At 40.5% G+C, this 23746-nt stretch overlaps 1 protein-coding gene across 1 annotated transcript in view; it reads right to left on the bottom strand.

Moving 5' to 3' along the window:
- The window catches only part of GRIN2B (glutamate ionotropic receptor NMDA type subunit 2B), a 401212-nt gene that overhangs the window by 276599 nt on the left and 100867 nt on the right, over positions 1–23746 (bottom strand). The gene's annotated exons all lie outside the window — the stretch shown is intronic.

A 23746-nucleotide genomic window follows, 5' to 3' on the forward strand; every position in this document is an offset into this window, starting at 1 on the left:
TGTTTTGACTTGTTTTAAATAATCATTTATGGCACACCTGTTATACTCTGTGCACTGTGTTAGGCATTTCCTTATATGCGATCTCTTCAGTCCTCATAGAAATCCTATAAATTAGTCATCTTTATCCCCATTTCTCAAATGGAGAAACTGAAGCTCAAAACAGTTATGTAATTTTCCCAAGGTCAGTGATACTATAATACCAGCATGCCAATATGTAAACATAGCATTTTTGTTCTCCAAGGAAGTATTCTACAAACTGTACCCAAAATCAGAAGCAGGGATTTTCATTCTTCTACCAAGATCAAGGATGAAAGTGCTACTTAATATCTCCTACTTGCATGAAAGGAAAGGTAAGATACCAGGGATCTAAAAACTTTGAGAGTTTGAGAGTTCAACTAACAAAAAGAAACAATGAGGATATTGAAAAGAAAGATAAGGAAGCATTCAGTCTGAGCAGACTGACTGCAAAGGGCATTAAGGATTCAGGAGTGAGAGGCTGGGGACATTCTGTGGCTGAAGAAGCACAAAATCCAATCCAGTTCTTGGCAGAAAACATTTTGGAACTCTCGCTGTGGTGCTCATCCTTCCACGCTGCCAAGAAGGAGAGCTATATTGATCGTCTTGTCTATTGCTTATGAATAAGACGAGTAGCTCAGTGGTTCAACCCTGAGCACAGTCTTCTGGTCTCCGTGAACCCTGGAAACCCAGGTCAATGAATTGTATCCAACCTAGCAAGAGGGCCAGGGCCCGCATTCCTCGTCCTGGAGCTTAAAGCAAAGTAGTGCTATATGGGGGTGAGCGGCACTGAACATTCAGGGGAAGACAGATAGGTTGAGCACCTCAAAGAGCTGTTGGCAAAATAATAATTATAAGAATAATCTGTTCAATTTCAGAGATTGCTTCTCAGGAAGAACCAAAAGATTTCAAATGTGGCAAAACCACCGGCTAGCTTCATTCCAATGAGATTCTGATCCTACACTGACAAGTCCCTAAATCAGATTCCTTCACATTGAAAAGTGGTCCACCCTGCCATGACAGTTTATTAACTTTAATGCACTCTACACTCTCCCACTTTGATGTTTTATTTGCTCTTTTTAAACTATCTCTTGTGTTCCTTTATTTCTTCTCACACAATATATTAGACTTTGTTATGCAATGGATAGTTGTGACACCCAAAGAATAGAATCTGGTTTGACAGAGCGTCTCTTTTATACTAAGGATAGAGCAGAGCACTTTACAAAGCAATACATTAAGGCAGATACCAGCAACAAAGGGGCGGTGAGACAAACAGAAAAGCTGCTTTGAATACAAACTCAATTTCACACATTAGGAGGGGGTCAGTTGAGAGAAAGCATGCTGTCCAAGGTAAGCAAATTGCTTTTGCTCCCTTCCACAGACAGACCACAGTTAGTCTTGATGCAGCTGCTTGATGCAGCTTTGCCCCCAACCCGCCCCTGGACTTCACTCTCCCTTGGTAGAACTGAGCGCTGTTGCCTTGGGCTCTCACGAGAGCTTGCATGTATCGACCTAAATACCTGCTTATTATAACCATATGATTATGTGACTGCCTCTCTTAACTAGTTGGTATTCTCCTTGCAGGCAGGGACTCTTAGGCTCAGTCACCATTTACGGAGCCCCTACTACCTGGGCAAACATTGTTCTTGGTGTGGGGGATTCAAGAGGCACAGGCTCTACCCTCCACAGTCTAAGGGAAGATATATACCAAGAAGACCTCTTCTCATTTCTATTTGCATGCTTGGGATCTAGCAGGGCCTCACATACCATAGGCAAGGACTCAATAAATATAAGCCACTGAGTTTCTACCATTATAAAATTGTCAATATTTGACCATTTGTACCTATAATAGTAGCCTATATTACATATTATGTACTTATAATAACATTTTACCTGTAATTTACCATAAAGCCAGACTCTATTATTGCCAGGTAATTTTCCTGTATTATTAAATCACATATAAGCATTTTAAGTCATAATTCTTCCCTATATTATAAAGAAGGAACCTGATCTTCTGAGAGGTTATAAGTAAATGACAAAGTTCACACAACTAATAAGGGATGGTATTAAAATTTGTCTATCCCCAAACCCTTGCTCTTTCCTTTCTCCTACCTCTCAATATAATAAGAGTATATGAATAAATGAATACATGAATGAATGAATGAATGAATGAACAAAATCACCAACCAAAACCCAATTGCATTTTGATACCAGGTCTGCATTAACTAAGTCCCTGAGGATGAACAAGTTGCCCAATCACTGTCACCATGTCCTCGGCAGGGAAATCAGGATATATGCCCAACCTAAATACCTGAAAGAGTTCTTGTGAGGATCAAATGATAGAATGTATATGGAAGTGCTTTGAAGAATATAAAGTACTCTATAGATGCAAAGGATGTTACCTTTAAGCCTCTACAGAAGTTGTTCAAGGAGACTAGCTATTTGTGAAAGCGAAAAGTCAGCATGTGGGAGATGGTAAGAGAAAGGCAGACCGAGGCTGAGAGGAATATTAACAGGAATGTCATGGGGGGCAAGACATATTAGCTCCCTGACCGATGTAACTCCCTGAACAACATGCTTCAGGTTAGCAGCAAGCTTGGCTTGCTTACTTGGCTGCACTTGGCTTGCCAGTCAAGTGCAACAGAATTCAAGAGTCATTCAGGCCAAGGTCAGTAATGGCAATCAGGGGAGCTCGGCACCCCCAGACCATGCCACCCAGAATTCGGGCACTGGGGTGCACAAGCAGAACCAACAGCAAAGGGGCAGGATTGGAGATGTGACTGCCCACTGCCTGGCCCTCTGCCTCCCTGAAGCACAAGCTGAGTGGTCGTCAGATGTCCGGCAAGCAGAAGACCACAGCAGCTGAGGTTCACGCTTCTGGCTGGTACAACATAACTACAACAGGAACCAGTCCACACTTGGCCCACACTGGCTCCAAGGGAAGACACATCTGAGTGAGGATCTGAGCCAATCCTGTCCTCAGAGAAAACTGAGTCCTGGGGCAACACCAACGGGAAGGATAAAATGTGATTTAATAGATGATTAACTCAAATTTCCAAGCACCATCCTGTAACGCAGTCAGGACCATGCTGTTTGGAGTGAACCAGTTAAGAAGACTGTGATTAGAACATGACATGCAGTGAGAGAAATGAAGATTAGAAGTGCCAGAACTAGGACACCTGGGTGGCTCAGTCGGTTGGGCATCTGCCTTCGACTCAGGCCGTGATCCCCGGGTCCTGGATCAAGTCCCACATCGGGCTCCTTGCTCGGTGGGGAGTCTGCTTCTCCTTCTCCCTCTGCTGCTCTCACTGCTTGTGCTCTCTCTCTGTCTCTTTGTCAAATAAATAAAATCTTTAAGAAAAAAAAAAAAAGAAGTGCCAGAACTATACATCAGGTCCAGTTTCCCAAGCTACCAATAAAAACAGGCCTTCAAATTCCTAACATTAGAGAGTGTGGGGAAACAAGGAGTCTCATACAGTGTAAGTCAAGTGAAGTATAAATGAATATAACCTTCTTGGAGGTTGGAATATCTATCAAAATTTTAATATCAAGATAAAATAAAGTCCATATGTGAAAACATTAGAAGTGACAATGAGAGATGTCACATACTGGTACCAAGAAGTTACAATAATCATAAACATACCTGAATCTTAACATCTAGGCTTAACATGTGTGAAGTATGAACTAAAATACCTGGGGAGAAACAGATAAATCCAACAGATGAAATATAAGCAATGACATAAATGATCAAAAAAAACAGGGGCGCCTGGGTGGCTCAGTCGTTAAGCGTCTGCCTTCGGCTCAGGTCATGATCCCAGGGCCCTGGAATCGAGTCCCACATCAGGCTCCCTGCTCAGTGGGGAGCCTGCTTCTCCCTCTCCCACTCCCCCTGCTTGTATTCCCTTTCTCGCTGTGTCTCTCTCTGTCCAATAAATAAAATCTTTAAAAAAAAACAAAAAAACAAAGCCTGAGGGGTGCCTGGGTGGCTCAGTCGGTTAAGTATCCGACTCTTGATTTTGGCTCAGGTCATGATCTTGGGGTCATGAGATCAAACCCTGAATCAGCCCCCCCCCCCCTTGGCACGGAGTCTGCTTAAGATTCTCTCTCTCCCTCTCCTTCTGCCCCTCTCCCAGCCCCTCCCCCACCTCTCTCTCTCAAAAAGAAAAAACAAAAACAAAGCCTGAGTAATAAGCTTGTACTAGTTCAGAGATCCAGATATACATGTACCATAGAGAGTACATATTCTTTCAAAGTACATGGAAAATATTAAATTTACAAAACTGCCTCAATAAATTCCAAAGAATCAATATGAAACAATTGCCATTTTTCTATAATGTGACTAAATTACAAGTGAACTTTTAAAAGGTAGCTAAAAAAAATCACATATCCAAACACTTTTTTAAAACTGATTACCAAGTAACTCTAAAGTGAAGGGAAAGATTAAAAGAAACTAAAAAACTCTTTGAACAGAATAACAATGGAAACATTAAATATCAAAATTTCTAGAGCACAACTAAAACAGTTTACAGAGAAGTTTATATTTTTAAGAACATTTATAATAAAACAGAAAATGAAAAATAATTAATAATTACCTGAGTCAACCTTAGGGAGAAATTAAATAAAGATAAAAGCATAAATTAATGAAACACAAGCTAAATAAAAGAAAAAACAAAACCAAAAGCTGATTCTTTAAAAGACTACCATAGACAAAGTTCTGACAAGACCAATCACGGAAAATAGAGAGAAAATGTAAATTAAATTGACAATGGAAAAGGGAATAATAACGTGTGTGTGTGTATATATATATATATTATATATATGATGGAAATTTTAAAATAATAAAAGTATATTATGAAAATGAATTGCTTTTAAACGTAATGTATAAATAGCTAATAAAAAAAGCAAAACAAGGTTCAAGAAAATATAGAAAATTTAAATATAGTAATAACCATTAAAAAAATGAAATGGTTATCAAAGTCCCCCAGTTCTAATTCACCAAAACCAGTCCACCACCTGTGCACCCCACCTTTGCCAAAATAAGAGCAAAACAGGCATGCATGGTTTTATAGATGAGGCCTACCAAATTTTTTTTTTTTACAATTTTATTTATTTATTTGAGAGAGAGAGTGAGCGAGCAAGGAAAGGAGCCAGGGGAGAGAGAGAGAGAGAATCCCAAATACACCACACACTGAGCATGGAGCCTTACAGGGGGCTTGACCTCACGACCCTGAGATCATGACCTGAGCCCAAATCAAAAGTTGGAAGTTTAACTAACTGAGCCATCCATATGCCCAGAGGCGTACCAAACTTTTAAGTAAGAAGTGAAGAGTTGAGCAAAATAGAAAAACAAGGGAAGTTTAAGTTCTAAATCTAGATAATTAAGGTAGAAGAAAAGATTATTATAGGTCCCTTTCATTTATGAATATAAAGACAAAAAAAAATCCTAAAAAAATATTAGCTAAACAAAAAAATAGTATATTTTAAAAATAATAATAATCATAATCAAGTGTGGTTTATACCAGGAATGTAAGGACGGCTTAACTTCAGAACATAAATCAAAATAATTTACCACCTTAATGGATTAAGGGAGATACATGAATATCTCAAAAAAACTGATGGAAACACATTTGATTAAGGGAAACATTTATTTATGATATAAATGTTAGCATATGTTTTTAAAAAATTCTTTGATAATAGGAAATGAAGAAGATCATCAATCTTTACCTGGTACAAGAATATACTAAAGACTTTTGATCACATCCATTTTGGCATTCAGAAAAAGGCAAGGTTAGTGGCTAGCTATCACTACTACTGGAAATTTTGGTAATAAAAGAAGTCAAGAAAACAAAAGGTTTTTTTTTTTTAAGATTTATTGATTTTAGAGAGAGGGAGAGAGAGAGAGTGGGGGGGAGGGGCAGAAGGAGAGGGAGAGAGAGAATCTCAAGCAGATTCCCCATTGCGTGCGGAGCCCAACCTGGGGCTCGATCTCATGACTTCAAGATCGTGACCCCAGCCGAAACCAACTGAGCCATCCGGGCACCCTGAAAACAAAAGTTTTGAAGAATGGGAAGGAAAGGAAAAATAAACTAGCATTATATGAAGATACGATGATTATTTACATAGGAAATCCAATAGAATTTAAAAACTATTATTTTTAACATGGGTACGGTGTGATTGCTAGATAAACAATACTCTTAGAAAACATCAATAGCTCTCTTTTAACCAACTAGAAAATATGATAGTCATAACAGCAAAAGCAACTCTAAGTTATTTAGGAATTAACAAAGAATACATAAGACCTCTGCAGAGAACATTTGAAACTCTATTAAAGGGTATGAAAAAAGGCTTGAACAATGTAATCATATACCTCATTCATGGATGTGATCACAATATTATAGAGTTCTATTTTCTCCCGAATTAATCTATAACTTCAAGTCAATCCCATCAAAATAACAGTAGGATTTTTAAAGGAATTTTATTAACTTATTCTAAAATGTATATGGAAGATAAAGGTACGGAAAGAACTAATTAATTAAACAGGACGTCCTTATCTGAGCCAATAATAAAAGTGTGCCATGAACTGAGAAGTATGATTAACTCAACTCTGCAGAACAGATCCAAAATAAAATTTTTAATTAACATAAATTAAATTTAAGTTCCAAGTCAATTTTGAGTTTTATTTTCTAAATTCAAATTTAGAGGAGCAGAAAAAATGCTGAACCAAAAAGGTACTTTTGACTCAGAATGCTTAGCTTAGGCAATAAATGCATTCACCAATCATCTGATGCAGAAAGTGTGAGTATCACAGATGTCAAATATGTACTAACTAATGCCATTCTGAAATACAAAACTAATATCTATTTCTAGCAAATGAATTACAATGCCATCTATATATTCAGGGCACTTGTAAACCCAATTTCAATCCTCCAAATGCATTTAGGGTCTGCTAAATATCAACTAAACATCATCTAAACATCCTCTAAATCTGTAGAAATAACATATAAAAGGCACGAATCTTTGATTTCAGTTGACTTAGAACCTAAAACTTCTCTCTGCATTGTTATGCCCTCTGCATTGTTGTTCCCCTCATTCTCACACTATTACCATCAGCCATTACACTCTTTGAGCTTCTGAACTCTGTTGCCCCCGCTCTTTCTTCAGAAAGGAACACGGTAAGAAATCCCTGGTAGTTTGGGAGGTGGGGGCAGGTGCTGAGACTCTGTGCTCATGAAACCAGTGATGAAAGAAAATTCTACCTAGACATCCTATGAGCAAAATGACTCCATTTCTAATGTAGTGACTGGCATGGCAATAAACAGTGCTCCCTGGTCCTGTTAGGGTATTTACTTATCTAAAGACACTCTTGTGTGGAACCAACCCCAAATCCGTTTCAACATACTGTAGCCACAACAAATATAGAAAATCAAAGAAAACAGGGACTTAGTTAAATTGCTGCTGGGAAAGTGTTTAATCAGAGAAGAGCAAGACAGACGAGAAGGAAAAGATACAGGTAAACCCTTGACCCAGCAGATGAACCATTAAGTCCTCCTACACAATGCAGGCAAGAATGCCCTTCTAAAGACCACCAGTCCCTTCAACCCCCACAAGACGATGTCCTCATCACTGCAAAGGGCTAATGTGGCACTGAATTCCTTAGCAGAAAAATTTTCTTTCTTAGGACTTCTGCTGAATAAGAGCCTTCTTGTGCTTACTTGGTCCAAGCTGACCTACCATCTGAGTGCCTTCCTTGTCCTACAACACTTCCAATGGCTAAATCCAGGCTTTTTGATCTGAGCTGTTCTTTCCTGCTTTCTGTACAAAGTAGAAGGATCGTTTCTACTGTCACCCAAGTTCTTAACACAAGGGTTGTACAGATAACTAATAAAGGATTATAAAACACTTTCTGTGTGTGCATTTTAATAGAAATGCGTAATACAAATGTAGATGATTATCTGTACTCTTACCAGCAACAATTCATTCATGGGCTTTTTTTTCCCCTTTAATATTCTGCAAGAGCAGACACCAAAATTGTTCAAAGTTTCTCTTCTAACATCTGCACATGGTTCCTAATTATAATTAATTTATATGCCTCCAAGGACAGTGTGGGCAGCCCTGATGAAATCCAAACCTTTTGAAACCTGATTCTGATTACTACCATTTGGCAGCCGATTAGGGCAATTGCATGTATTGGTTTAACAGCAAAATAGCATTTTCAAGTGTTAATAAAAATTATTGGCTTGTCACTGACTATTAAAGGGGTGCGGGATGAGCAGCGCAAATGGGTGACGGATGATAAAAAGCAGCACAGGAACAGCGCAACAGGAAAATCTCAACTGGGAAGGACATCCAAGGAAGATATCGGGAGGGCAATCATGAGCCAGGGATGGGGCTGGGGCGACTAGACCTATAGACACTTACCGAGAAAACACTGGTGTTCTCAGATGCAGATAAACAACTGTGCTAACATATATCTAAAATTTGGGTGTTGAAAAAGGCCACGTCCAAGTCCCCCAGGATGACCTGCTCTGCTGCCTCAGTATATTCCAAGCCACTGTAACCCTCAACAAACTACTGTAAACCCCAGCCCCGCCCAACAACAAGAATCATGCTATGTCGTGCCGGGCAGAAGAAAGCTGCGGAGTTGAGTTGAGAACACGTGCTTTACGTTTACTCCTAACTTACTGTGCAATCTTGGATCGGTTTTCTTTACCTCTCTGACCCTCAGCTCCCTCATCTGCAAAACGTGAGACTCGTCACTGCTGCCACAGGATTCCGGTGAAGACTGATTTGACAAATGTTTATTGAATGTTTTCTATGTGCCAGATAATGTGCTACACGATGAGATGCAACACTGAATGTGATACAATCTATAAGGAGCCTTCAGTATCGTGGCCAAAACAGACAAAAAGACAGGAAATTACAAGTACGATGTGACAAGAGCTATAACAGAGCACTCCCAGTGCACCATAGAAGGCCACCTAATTCTGCCTGGGAGATCCGAAAGAGACAATACACTGAAATTGCAAAAATAACAAAATATATGGGACACCTGGGTGGTGCAGTTGGTTGAACATCCAGCTCTTGACTTCAGCTCAAGTCATGATCTCAGGGTCATGGGATCCAGCCCTACCGTCTTGCTCCGCACTCAGGAGGTGGGGGAGTCTGCTGGAGATTCTCTCTCCCTCTCCCTTTGCCCTTTCCTGCCGCTCACACACTCGTGCTCGCTCTCTTGCTCTCTCTCTCTCAAATAAATCTTTAAAAAATATATAACAAAATATTAGTTAGAAGGGTATCATGATACAGTGAAGAAAGCAAGCCAATATTTGCCACTGAAATTTACATCCACAGAAGTGTGTTAGAATCCCATGGAACTTTGCTTTAAGTGACACTATGCATATAGAGTTCATTTCTAGTGCTTCATAGAACTGCAGTTAATTCTTGGTATTATTTTTGACTTTTTAAGGGCTGTGCTAAAATGAGAGAATGTCTCATGTTATGTTATGTTAGAATTTAATTACATATGCTTTAGAATTTTCTAAGACAGCCATCCCCTGAATCCCGTAAATGTGAATTTTGCTATAATAACTGCTAATAAAATGATACTGACACAGTGCAGGAAAAAAGATCTAGAAGTCAAAGAGATCTAGAACTGAAATTTGGATGTGACACCTTGTGGGGAGGGGAGGCAATAACTTAAATTATCCAGACATCATTTTCTTCATTATAAAATGGGGATGGGGCGCCTGGGTGGCTCAGTTGGTTAAGCGACTGCCTTCGGCTCAGGTCATGATCCTGGAGTCCTGGGATCAAGTCCCGCATCGGGCTCCCTGCTCGGCAGGGAGCCTGCTTCTCCCTCTGACCCTCCCCCCTCTCATGTGCTCTCTGTCTCTCTCGTTCTCTCTGTCTCAAATAAATAAATAAAATCTTTAAAAAAAAAATGGGGATGATTGTCCTCACCTCACAGAGTTGTTGTGAATATTAAACGATTTACTTGAAAGCATCCAGCAAAGAGCAGGTACCTGACATTTATTCATTGAATGTGAATATACTCTGTTCAGAAGGAGATAAGGAGTTTCTTTTGCCCCAGATTACTTAGAAAGGAGTCTCTCTCTCCCACCACCCTCTCTAGCTTTCATACAATTCCCACTGACCTTAGAAATGGGTTGTTTTAAAAAGTTAGTCTAACCTCACACTTATGAGAATGTCAGAGAGATACCTCAAGCATCAATATCAAGTGCTAGCAAGTTTCAGAATGTATGTGGAACTCGCATACAATGCTGGTGGTTATGAAAATGGTGTACTCACTCTAGAAGACTGTTTTTATGATTCACATAATGTTGAACAAGTTTACCACATAGACTGCACTCCAAGGTATTTATCTAACTAACCTGAAAACTTTTACTCTACAAAACACTGCATGCAACTGCATATAGAACACCTTTCCACAGTTGCCAAAAACTAGAAACCATCTAAATATCTTTCAGTGGATTAGTACATCAAATATGGCACAAATAACAGGACATTACCCAGTGATGAAGAGAGCTACTGAGGCCCACAACAACATCAGTGGATCTCAAGGGCAAAATGGTGACTAAATAGAGTCAGTTTTAAAATGTTGTATCTGGCATAATTCCATGTATATAACATTCTCAAAAAGATAAAAACTACATCAATGGAGAACATATCAATGGTTGTCATATGTCAAAACATATTAGGGTTTGGGGAGGGTGAGGCTAAAAAAGGGCAGCAAGAAGGAGTTCTAGAGGGCGCCTGGGTGGCTCAGTTGGTTAAGCGACTGCCTTCGGCTCAGGTCATGATCCCGGAGTCCCTGGATTGAGTCCCACATCGGGCTCCCTGCTCGGCGGGGAGTCTGCTTCTCCCTCTGACCCTCCCCCCTCTCATGTGCTCTCTCTCATTCTCTCTCACACAAATAAATATATAAAATCTTTAAAAAAAAAAAAAAGAAGGAGTTCTAGAATCCTAATTGTGCTGATGAATCCAAACAAGTGTTTTAAAAATCACAGGCCTGTACATCCAAAAAAAGTCAGTTTTACTGTATATTCATTTAGAAAGTCAAATGATATTACTAAAATTGTTTTTTTAAAAAACTAGTCTACAAGCAATAGCCTGATATCCAATACAAACAATATTTAAGGTAGGTTTTAAATCCTCGAACCAGGCAGCACTTACTTCCCCCTTCTCCCCCTCCAGCCACCAAACTGCCACCAAATTTTGTGCAAAGTAATATGACAACTTCAATTACATCAAAACACTAATTTCTTATCCTTAGAATCCACATCTTCACTCATCAACAGTGATTCTCCCTGCATGGAGTATAGGAAAGGCAAACCCAATTCTGGGTTTACTCTAGTTAGCAAGGTACCTTTCTAGCAAAGCCTAATGAAGTGAGAACAAGGATTACATCTGTGTTCCTTGTCTATCTCTTGTACTTAGCAGAGTGCCAGGCATATGGCAGGTGCTCAATAAACATTTATTGATGACTATTCACGAATGAACCAATGAAGAGTACCTAAGAATACCAATAACGAATTGCCTGTCTCCATCAATACTGACGTAGAAATGAAGGCACTGTTTTAGTTCTTTCATTTAGTTCTTTCATTCCCCAAGGGTTATAACATGAAGGAAAATACTACAAACATCAATACCATTTCCAATTTCTAGATATCATATAGGAATCCTAGGTCAATATTGTTAGCTGGTAATTGCTTATATACCTGAGTGTTTATTTGCATATGTACATATCTATGTGAATCAATGCCTATATGAGTGATTTATGCATATGTACATAATTAGTCCTCTTGCCCTTGGCCTCTGAGTTCTAAGATGATTCTGCTGATGAAAGATGGCAGCCATACATGATCCAGCCTTCACTCCAAGCTTAGATTTAAAACAAGATGCCAAGGCCATAAAAGACTTCACAAAGAGCACAGTAGCAAGGCCAGAATCAATAAGGAACAAAAGCTACACAATTTGAGTGGGCTGGCTATTAGGCCAACTCCAGATGCACTCATATATTCCTTAATATAAAATGCCAGTTTTATTACCGCCTTCCACACACATATTTGTTAAGCACACAACCAATTATAACTGAGCTCTGACCTCGTTTAAATCCCTCTAACAACACATGTGGAATTGAGCATCTACTCAGAGAATTAATAAGTTGAAACATGACTCTAATTTCCCTTGCCCTTCCTTCCTCTCTTCCCCTTCCTCTCAAATTACTCTGTAAGTATGGTGAGTAGAAGGGACACAGAACTGAGGATCACAAAATCTCAGGCTCGATAACAATTCTGCCGCCCACCAGTCACTTAACTGAGAAAGAATTACTCAACCAGTCTGTGGCTCTATTTCTTTGTCAAGGAAGATGGACTGGTTGTTCTCAAAGTCTCTTCTAGCTTTAAAAATCTGTAAATCCCCCTATCTTCCATTTTCCCCTCAAGCTCAATGCTCTGCTCTGAGCCCTGGGAGACAGACCTATTTGAAACACATCGATGGGCTTCCTCGTCCTCTGGCTTCTAGTTTGGTTTGGTTTTACCAATAGAGAGCACATGCAGGAACCCTGGGGGGACAAGATGACCAAGTCTAGGGCATTTACGGTTCATGCTTCCCTCCACGAGGGTCCATTGTGGGTTGGCTGTATCACTTGACTAAAGGTCACAGCTTCCATAAAATGACCCTCTCCACGTGGCTCTCTTCACACAGCACCCCCTCCACATTCCGAAAATTGCTCCCATTTTCCTCCTCTCGGACTACAGGTGGTGGGAACTACACCAAGTTGCATCTAGCTCCGGGATACTGTACTACTTCTTGTGGTTTCTGTGCACTGTCCACACCTTGGTAAACAGTCCTTTTTCCAAACTCGCTTCAAACTAAACCGATTCAAGGTGTCATTTCCTGCTCTAATCATAAATAATACAGATTCCTCCTGCATTCCACAAGAACGCCTAGGTGCCTCTCTTAGTTTTAAAATAGCAAAAGTGGGACCTGAATTCGACCACCACCCACCCCTAGAATAAAGTACACCCTCTCTTGATCAAGCTTCCTGCTTATCCTCAGGTTCTGGTTAGCAGCATCAGAAGCAGCAATGCTGTGGAAGTGCCTAGCCCTCGGCAAGGAATGGATAAACATCTGTCGACTATTTCAAGAAAACAGCCTTCCGAAGTGAACATTTTGAAAATGAGGAATGTTAAAAAAAAAAAAAAAAAATCGGGAATCAGAAAAACACACCAAACAATTATCAGAATGACTACAAAGCACAGTCCAAAGAAAGGCAGAGCATTTTCATGAAGGAAAAGGTGGTCATTAAATGGGACTTCACACTGCTGAAGAAACAGACTGGTTAATGAAACCCTAACTTCCTTTTTCTTTTTCTCTTTGATTTGGTTGGAATCTGCAGCAAGAAAAAATTGGATTTTAGAATCAATTTTCCCTGACAAATTATGAGCCGAAGTATAAACCAAGAAATACAGCAACACAAGAAAACACAAAGGTGATACTTCAAGTCAATATGTGACAGTTCTTGGCATTTTTTTCTTAATATGCAGAAATTAAAGTGGAAGAAGAATGAGAAAATGTCTGTGAATCGTTGCTGTAACCATAATAATATAGTCACAATTTGGTCACCCTTCAAATTTTATATTGTTTTTAAAAAGCACATAGCCACTGTCTCTGAACCTGCCATTTTTATACTGTTGGAACAGCATGTACATCAGGCCTGAATTACGGTGTCCGCCATCACCATGGAAATGGCAGGGCAGGGACAATTGGCACGGCCTGCACTCCTTCCCATGCCCCACCGAGGCCAAAGCTCCTCCCTGACTCAACTCCATTACGAGCCATGCCGGAATCCATGGGCAGAGACCTGTACATCCAGATACAAGGAGCGCACTCAGGGTATCTCTGACTTTCCAATTTTAAATTAGATTGTGATATATGAGATGACAGAGGCTTCTGTGGTGTACATGTAAGTTGAATCGTTCAGCTATCTCCCATTACATCTCAATAAAACTGGAGCAAATTAGAATTTGAGAGCAAAATCTTGACCTACAACCTCACACCAGAGCTCCTATCCCTTTCTCCTCAAAAATCCAATGAATCAACAAATCCTTGTTGAGGCCCATCGTGTGAATCACAGTGTGGTGTTCCAGGGAGTCTAGCCCTGGCGTCTGCCCACAAGGACATGCACTCGGGCACAGAGACGAGACACACCTGGCCCCCCAACCCTGGCCTGATCCATGGCAGGAAGGTGAGCAGAGAGAGACTGCTCTGGGCTTGAGTCCTGAGGATGACTTCATCCAGAAGCAGCTCTGAGGGGACGTAAGGTGAGGAGGACACACGCTTGAATGAAGGCACCCAAGTGAGGGGACACTAAGGTGGAAAAGCAGGGAGGCACCAGCTTATCAGGGCTGAGCAACAGTGTGGCCTGGCCAGCAGCTATAGAGTCCACGGAAAGGGCAGGCTGGGGATAAAGCTGAAGAGATACGCAGAGGAATGTGGGTGGTCAGCGAAGGCGCTTAGACACTCGCTGCCAGAGTGGCAACAAAAGGAGATACAAAGGACGCCTGGGTGGGTCAGCAGTTAAGCGTCTGCCTTCAGCTCAGGTCATGATCCCAGGGTCCTGGGATCAAGCCCCATATCGGGCTCCCTGCTCATCAGGGAACCTGCTTCTCCCTCTGCCCCTCTCCCTGCTTGTGCTCTCTCTCTCGCTGTCTCTCAAATAAATTTAAAAAAAAAAAAAAAAGCGAGATACAAGAACAGGAGGGGAAGGAACAGACCTCCATCACTACATCCAGTTCATTCTCAGCTTCCAAGGCGAAGGAAACTGCAGCTGCCTTGGAGAGCTGTTTGGGAAATCAACTGGGCTGGCTGACTACAGCACTGAAAGTCCTCGTCGGCCTCCCCATAATAGTGCCACGGTTAGCAGTTAAGACCTCAATTTCATAATGATTAAGAAACCGAAGCACTTATGAAATACCATACGCTGAAGTGTTTCCGATTGAAAGAACATTCGTGGAAACAGTTCTCTGCGGTGACATGAAGCTAAATATGGCGACCCAAGGCTACTGCCCACACCTGTCCTTGGACTCCAGACTCCTCTTTCCACTCATCTCCATCCTGAGGCTACTTCCTCAGCTCTTCTGTGTGTTCCTGTCACTTGCTCCTTCAGCCTCACTGAAACTCTCACGGAAACCCAGAGCCTCACCGAAACCCTTCATCCTCAGGCCGCCTTTGTGTAGTTTTCAACTTCTCTCTGGCCTCACTATGGCTGATGAATGAGCGTGCGTGTGAGAAAGAATATCTCAGCTTCACTCCTTCTGTCTTTCCTACTCCAACCTCTTCATCTCATTCCTCATCTTGCTTCTCAAATATCTTCTTTTTCTTCACATTTCCTTTTCTGCAGTTCTGAGGGCCTTCACCCTTTTATCCACGTCGTTTGATTAAAACTACCTTGACACACACGAGTCACTAGTCACGTGTGTGTGAACAATTCTAGTCGCCTTTTTTCTGCTGTTCCAGTTGTCCCTGGCTGTGTTGACAAGATTTATCATTAGCTTCTTCCCCATTTCGCCATCCCTCCTGCCGCCTGCCCTTTCTGCATCTCCTTGGTTGGCTCACACCTGGCGGCCTCTTGCTCTACTCTTACTTTCTCTGGCCCACTCCTTCTTTCCTCACCTTGTCTCTCTAGAGGACTTCATTTCCACCCAGAATTTAACCATGACCCTCCGCTTTCCCCTTCCCTAACCCAGCCTCTGACTCAAATCTTACTCATTCCTAAACTACAAAGAAAGGCCTAGTTTTACACGTGTATCCATCTGTTTAGTTAACAGGCCTCACTTCAAGGTTAACACGTCTGAAATGTTTTCACAGCTCTTCATGTGCCCTTGTCCTTTTCCTTTGTCTAATTTATATTTGGGTCTAAGTCAAGCCCTCAGTTTTAGCACCAAATTCTTCCCTCATCACCTAATGCAATGTCCTGACGTTTTCATACAACCATCTTTTCCTCTGGCTTCTTCTCACACTCCACATCAAAATATCCCCACTGGAATCACTTTCTTCTACTTGCAAAACTACGTTTTTTTACCTTTAAACCCTGACATCTTCTTTCCTATTCTCCTCTTCCCTTCAGAATCTACTTAGAGATACAGCAATATAGCCTGAAGGAACATAACTGATCCAGTCGCGGCTCCACAGAGTTTAATGAAAGGAGCCACTAAGCCTTTATCCTTGCACCTAATTAATCATTCATGCCTTGAAATTCACTCATTCTTCCACGAGTCATGTGATTGTTCATTCCCACACCAATTCTCCAAATTTCCATCTGTCTCCTCATCTAGTCAACATGGCTCTCTCTTACACAAATTTCTCTAGGAGATAGATGAAGAAATAATGCAGAGCTCGACTAGTTATATATGACACAAAGAGTATGTGTCACATTTGCCAAGAGGAAGGGGACAGAGTGGGTGCCACAGGGTGACTCTGGGCTTATCAAGAGCATTTTCCCAGGAGATCTGTACTTCAGAGGAAATGGACAAGCTCTGGTGGGGGATGTGTGAGAGCAGGGAGGGGGCTGAGCAAAACATCGGGAAGCTCCCTGGGATTGGTATGGACCAGAGAATAAGTATAAGGCACCAAAGCAGGAAATCCTAGCTAATCCAGGAGAAGAAAGAACAGCCAAGTAAATCATAATGACAAACAATTTTTTTTTCAAAATTGGCAAATATGATCTATTTTTTTTTTTAAGAGGCAATGAGAAATAGTGGGAAAAGCCCTGGATTTGAATATGACTTACTATGTGACCTTAAGCACATCACTTGGCCTCACTGAACCTCAGAGAAGTAGCTCATCTCCAAAACATGAACAACGCTTACTTCGCAGGGTTGTGAGACTTACACGAGAAAACAGGTATGGATGTAGCTTACAAACTGGAAAGGTACTATGCGAATGTGTAGGTTTGGTATTACTAAATGGTACTGACAAATAAATTATTCATTCATACATACACCAGCATGTAAATTTTAACTAATAATAAAACTTTTTTTTGGTCAATTATACTGAAGTATAAGTCGCACACATTAAAATTTGCCCTTTCAAGGGGTGCCTGGGTAGCTCAGTCAGTTAAGCATGTGACTCCTGATTTTGGCTCAGGGTAGTGAGATCAAGCCCCTCGTGGGGCTCCAAGCTCAGCAAGGAGTCTGCTTGAGATTCTCGCTCTCCAATAAATAAATAAATCTCTTTTTTTCAATTTTAAGATTGATTTATTTATTTACGAGAGCCCAGTCAGGGATCAATCGCACGACCCCGAGATCAATAACCTGAGCTAAAACCGAGAGTCAGATGCTCAACCGATGAGCCACCTAGGTGTCCCAAATAAATAACTCTTTTAAAAAAAAAAAAACAACTTTGTCCTTTCAGGTGTATAGTTCTGTAAGTTTTGACAAACTATGCAGTATGTAACCACCACCATAATTCAGACACAGAATATTACCATCACCCAAAACGTTCCCAGTGCCCCCTTGCAATTAATCCCTTCTGCCCTCTTCCGCCCCTGGCAACCACTGATCTGATTGCTGTCCCTATAATTTTGTCTTTTCCAGAATATACTGTACATGGAACCACCATAACTCTATGCAGCCTTTTTAATCTGACTTCCTTCACTTGAAATAATGGCTTTTGAGATTCCTCAATATTGTTGCAAGGATCAGCACTTTGTCCTTTTAATTGGCAAGTGATATCCTTTTGTATGGATGTACCGCAATATGTTTATCCATTCGTTGTTGATGGACATTTAGGGTGTTTCCACTTTTGATGATTATGAATAAAGCTGCTGTAGCATTCACACGTAGTTCTCCTTGTAAACACATGTTTTCATTTCTCTTAAGGGGGTACTTAGGGATGGGAATGCTGGGCTATATGGTAAGAGTAATTTTAACTTTTAAATTGCCAGATTTTTCCAAAGTGGCTATACCATTTTGCATTCCCACCAGCAGTTCCTCTGTATTTTTACCAACACTTGGTCTTATGGCTTCCTGCCTTCCTTCTTTTTCCTTTCCTTTCCTTTTCTTTCCTTTCCTTTCCCTCTTTCTTCCTTTCTTCCTTCCTCCTTTCCTTTTTTCTTTTTTTCAAACTTCATCCATCCTACTGGATGGTTAGTGTATCTCATTGTGGTTTTGATACGAATTTCCCGCCAGCTAATGACATTAGGATCTTTTCAAGTGCTTATTTGCCATTGGTATCTCTATGTTGGTAAAGTGTCTTTTGCCCATTTTTTAACTGGGTTGCTTGTCTTACTGTTGAGTTGTAAGGTTTCTTTATATATTCTAGACACACGATCTTTATATATGTATTTTGTACATATTTTATTCCACTCTGTGGCTTATTTTATCATTTCCTTAACAATGCCTTTCAAAGAACAGAAGTTTTTATTGTTAATGAGCCTAATTTATCAATTTTTTCTTTAATGAAAAGAAAATGCTCTTTGTATACCTAGGTAATCTTTCCCTAAACCAAAGACACAAAAATTTTTCTCCCAAAGACACAGATATTTTTAAAGATTTTATTTAGAGAGAGCGAGAGACAGAGCACGAGTGAAGGGGGAGGGGCAGAGGAAGAGGGAGAAGCGGACTCCCTGCTGAGTGGGACTCAATCCCAGGACCCTGGGATCATGACCTGAGCCGAAAGCAGATGCCTAACCCACTAAGCCACAGAGGTGCCCCAGTTTCATATTTTATAGTGATAGTTATATGATACATTCTAAGTTAATTTTTCACATAGCATATGGTTCTCTTTTTTTGTCAAAAATAAACAGGCCTGTACCTCGGAAACAAATAATACATTATATGTTTAAAAAAATAAAAAAGGAGATGGTAAAGAAGGGAAAAATGAAGGGGGGAAATCGGAGGGGGAGACTAACCATGAGAGACTGTGGACTCTCAGCAACAAACTGAGGGTTCTAGAGTGGAGGGGGTTGGGGGGATGGGTTAGCCTGGTGTTGGGTATTAAAAAGGGCACATATTGAATGGCGTACTGGATGTTACACGCAAACAATGACTCATGGAACACTACAGCAAAAACTAATGATGTAATGTATGGTGATTAACATAACATAATAAAATAAAATTTAAAAAAATAAAAATAAATTGACTATATATGTGTGGGTCCACCTCTGAGCTCTCTTTAGCCTGGCTGATCTTTATGTCTATTCTTATGACAATACCACATTATCTTGATTACTGTTGCTTTGTAGCAAGCCTTATAATCAAACAATATATGTCCTCCAACGTTATCCTTTTATTCAAATTGTTCTGCCTTCTTTTGCTTTTCAGTATAAATATTAGAATTAGCTGTCAATTTCTACAAAAAGCTTGCTGGGATTTCTACTGAGCTTGTGTTGGGTCTATACAAAAATTTGAGAACTGACATCTCACTATTGAGTCAGATATTTTACAAAATTTAGCCCTAAAAATATCTCTCTTTTTTTGGATTGAAAGAGGCTTATTATAGGAAGAGTAACCAAAAGAAATTAGGGATTTCTTTTCCTTTTTTTGAGGTATAATTCACATATAACATTAGTTTTAGGTATACAACATAGTGATTCTGTATTTGTGTACAAACATGTTTTTGATGTCACAAATTTATTTTTATATTTCAATTCCTAATTGTTTATTGATAGCATATGTAAGTACAATTAATTTTTGTATATTGACATTGTACCCTGTGACCTCACTAAACTTCCTTATTCATTTTAGTAGGGTTTTTTTTTTTTTTTTGTATATTCTTTGCTACCATCTACATAAATGATCACAAACAGAGAGTTTTATTTTTTTCCTTTCACCATTTTTTCTACTTTAATTACACTGGCTAGGACCTCCAATACAATTTTTCACAGGAGAAGTACAGGGAACATCTTGTTTTGTTCCTAATCTTAGAGGTAGGGCATTCAGTCTTTCATCATTAAGTAGGATATTACCTGTAGGGCTTTTGTGGATGTCTTTTTTCAGGTTAAGGAAGTTCCCTTCTATTTCTAGTTTGATGAAATCTTTTAGTTGTGAATATGTATATATAATCAGGTTTTATATTTTTGTTGGTGATGGTGGTTTCCTTTACTGAAAATATTTTTTCCACCTTTGCTTCAAGATTCCTTCTATGAGCTTGGTTGCTCATAGAGACTTGAGAGAAAGGAGAAGTGCATTTAAATTAGCACCTGTGACAGGTTACTTTGGTCAGAGTCTGTGAGACTGACTAAAGGATAATAGAAAGTAAGTAGCCACCCAAGGAGGTTACAGCTATTCATGTAGGAGATAATTGGGCCATAAAAAAAAATTGCTGGAGGGGCACCTGAGTGGCTCAGTCAGTTAAGCGTCTGCCTTCGGCTCAGGTCATGGTCCCGGGGTCCTGGGATCGAGCCCCGCATTGGGCTCGCTGCACGGCGGAGAGCCTGCTTCTCCCTCTCCCTCTGCCTGCCATTCTATCTGTGCTCTCTCTCTATCTCTCTGTCAAATAAATAAATAAAATCTTTAAAAAAAAAAAAAATTGCGGGGCGCCTGGGTGGCTCAGTCGTTAAGCGTCTGCCTTCGGCTCAGGTCATGATCCCAGGGTCCTGGGATCGAGCCCCGCATCAGGCTCCCTGCTCCGTGGGAAGCCTGCTTCTCCCTCTCCCACTCCCCCTGCTTGTGTTCCTGCTCTCGCTGTCTCTCTCTGTCAAATAAATAAATCTTTAAAAAAAAAAAAAATTGCTGGAGAGGAGGTAATAGATCTGAAATTGGTGAAGAGTAAAATGCCATAAAATGTGGAGAAGGTGGGAGTCTAAAACTGTATTAAAATTTTCCTCTACACCAACATTTGGGGAAGAAGTCAGCGATGGGGGACAATTTTTGAAGTAAGTTCTGTGTGTTTTATACCAATTTCCAAGGGTCAGCATTACGAGTTGTAGAAAATCTGGTAGACAATGAAAGATAAATACCAAACCACAGAAAAAGAGTAATCAGGGCCAAAAAAAAAAAAAAATGGCTTAAGTGTCAACTAAATGAAGATGAAATCTCTAATTTCTGCTGCCGCCTAAGGAGTCTGGGAAGCGCTGGTAACAAAATCTAAAGGAAGGCTTAACTAGACTTTTTATATTCTCATAGGAATCCACCAAGCTTCCTAAAGTTTAAGCGAGAGTCTAAGAAACTGATTTTCAAAATACAATTTGTTCATAAAACAGAGTATTCATGCACAGAGGGAAAAAAGTGGGAGCAAAGTAGATAGCTTGTATTAGAGAACTCATATCGAATGCAGTGTTCCTCCAAACACGATCTGCAGGCAACTTGCCTCAGAAACAAGGTGAGCACTTGGCAACATCTGCAGATATGCAGGCTTAACCCCAGAAAAAGTGATGCAGAATCTCTGGAGATAAAATTCCGAAGATCGGCATTTTTCACAAGTGCCCCAAGTAATACTGGGGCACTGCAGGTAGAGATGTACTGAACAGAGGAGTGCAGAAAGAAACAGTGGCTCCCCAATCCAATCCACCAGTACACACAAGCCTCAAAGCAGTGTTTCTCGAACTATGGCCACAATCGGCATTTTTTAGTGGAACAGAACAGAACGGGGCAGTAATGGGCCCTTAACCAAGACAGTAGAGAGTGAATTAGACTGGAAGGAAGAAAGAGTGAAAATTCTCACATGAATGGGGAGAAAAAGTTAGTTTTGGAGTTTCTTCCCACATCCTGGGTCAGTTCATCTTGTGCAGAACTCTTACAACATCAGCTCATCCCATGATGAACTTTACTTCGAAAAGCCATGGAGAACTGCAATTTGCATTCAGAAAAGCTGAACAAATTAGCTGCGGGCAATAGACTTGTGAGGCTGAACAGCCCGGCAGGCTGAGGTATGACTTGGAGTGAGTGATTCTGAGCTGAGGAACACTGACAAGCACGCAGGAAGGGCCGGGTGGCAAGGAGAAACAGCAGACTGGCATAGACAGAGAAGCAGAGACAAGATAACAATGGTTCTTTCAGCCAGCAGGGGAAGGAGACATGCCCAGTAGCTGCCTTGGTTCCAGCAGGGGGTCTGATATTCACCCCCAACCCCACCCTGGGTCCTCTTGAGGCCCATCATCCTTGCCCAGTAATAAACCTCCGCAACCCAAGCCAGTCCCAGGGCCTTCAGTGCTTCTCAACCGATTAATTTCGGGAATGATTGTAGATCACTGAATGATGATGGCACCATGACAGAGTCGCACAGAATCAATCCTCACTCCTAAACACTTACGTAATACTTACTGTGTGATAACCATGCTCCAAACGCTTTATATGTCATAATTCACTTCATCTTCACACAACCCTGAGGCAGATGCAATTTTTAGCCCATTTAAGAGATGAATAAACTGAGGGGTGCAAAAGTTAAGTATAACTTTTAAGCAAGTTACACTTTTTTAGTTATACTTCTGGTGATACGTTTTAAAGCTAAGTAACCCCAGGTTACACTGCTCCTAAATGGAGAAGCTGGGATATGAAGTTAGGCAGTTATTTCTGGCATCCCTGCTATTAATCACTACCCTATACATCCTCTCAAAATGCCAGCGCAGAAAAACATTCCAAGCTGGAAAATAATGACAAAAACAAGCTGAAATGCTTTTGAAGAAATGTTCAATGTTACAGACAAAACAAAAACATGGATAAAGAAGAAAACAGATTATAAGAATTTTAATAACAAAAGTAACTTCATAAAAACTTTTTTTTGAGAATTTTTTTTAAGATTTTATTTATTTGAGAGAGAGAAAGAGAGACAGAGGGAGAGCATGAGAGGGGGGAGGGTCAGAGGGAGAAGCGATGCAGGACTCGATCCTGGGACTCCGGGATCATGACCTGAGCCGAAGGCGGTCGCTTAAGGAACTGAGCCACCCAGGTGCCCTAAAAACTTTTTGTTTAACAAGTAACATTTACACAGACAAAAACATACATTTTAAGTGTATATGCAATTCAATGAATTTTTATAAAATACACCATCACTGAGGTTTTTAAATGTTTTCATAAGTAAGTATAGAGAAATAGTCATGGAGGAGAAAAGGAATGCTTGCTCTCTTTATCCCTGAAACTAAATTTAAAAAAACTAGTACAAAAACTAATATATAAAACTATACATAAGGCGGGGGAGGGGGAATAAGGCACAGAATTCAATAGAACTCTTCCAAAAAGATCAGCAAGAGATAGCATGAACGGAAGCAGGAAAAAAAAAAAAGAAAACGAAACCAAAACTCCTAAAAGACTAACTCAATTCTTACTCAAAGCGACCTGCTTTCAGAACACTTTGGGGATTTACTGCAGTCTTACTTACACTTACCCACTCATCCAGGACAAGTAATAATTACGGAAAGTGAGTAACAGAGACTGGGGGTTTGTGAATCTCATATGGTTTATTTCTTTGGAGCAGTCGTGAAGAGGTGAGAGTGCCAATAAACGCTTCTTTGGGCCAATAAGCCCCCAGGTGTTTACCTCTGAAGCCTCTTCTGTGGCCAGGGATTACATCTATGTAGCACCTTCCCTCTGAAATGGAAAGGAAAACCACGTCGCATCCTCAAATGTATGGTGACAGTGGCTCTGTGTGAGTGGCTGTGGACTTGGCCCCAGGACTGGTGAAGTCCACATCCACCTTCATCCGCCTCTACAAGCCCGTTAGCTCCTTTGTCCTGATTCCAAGTCAGTTGGGCAAACAATGAAATAGCTCAACT

This window comes from Leptonychotes weddellii, chromosome 5 (genome assembly GCF_054177405.1).
Source record: "Leptonychotes weddellii isolate Sample4059 chromosome 5, ASM5417740v2, whole genome shotgun sequence".
Lineage (NCBI taxonomy): Eukaryota > Metazoa > Chordata > Mammalia > Carnivora > Phocidae > Leptonychotes > Leptonychotes weddellii.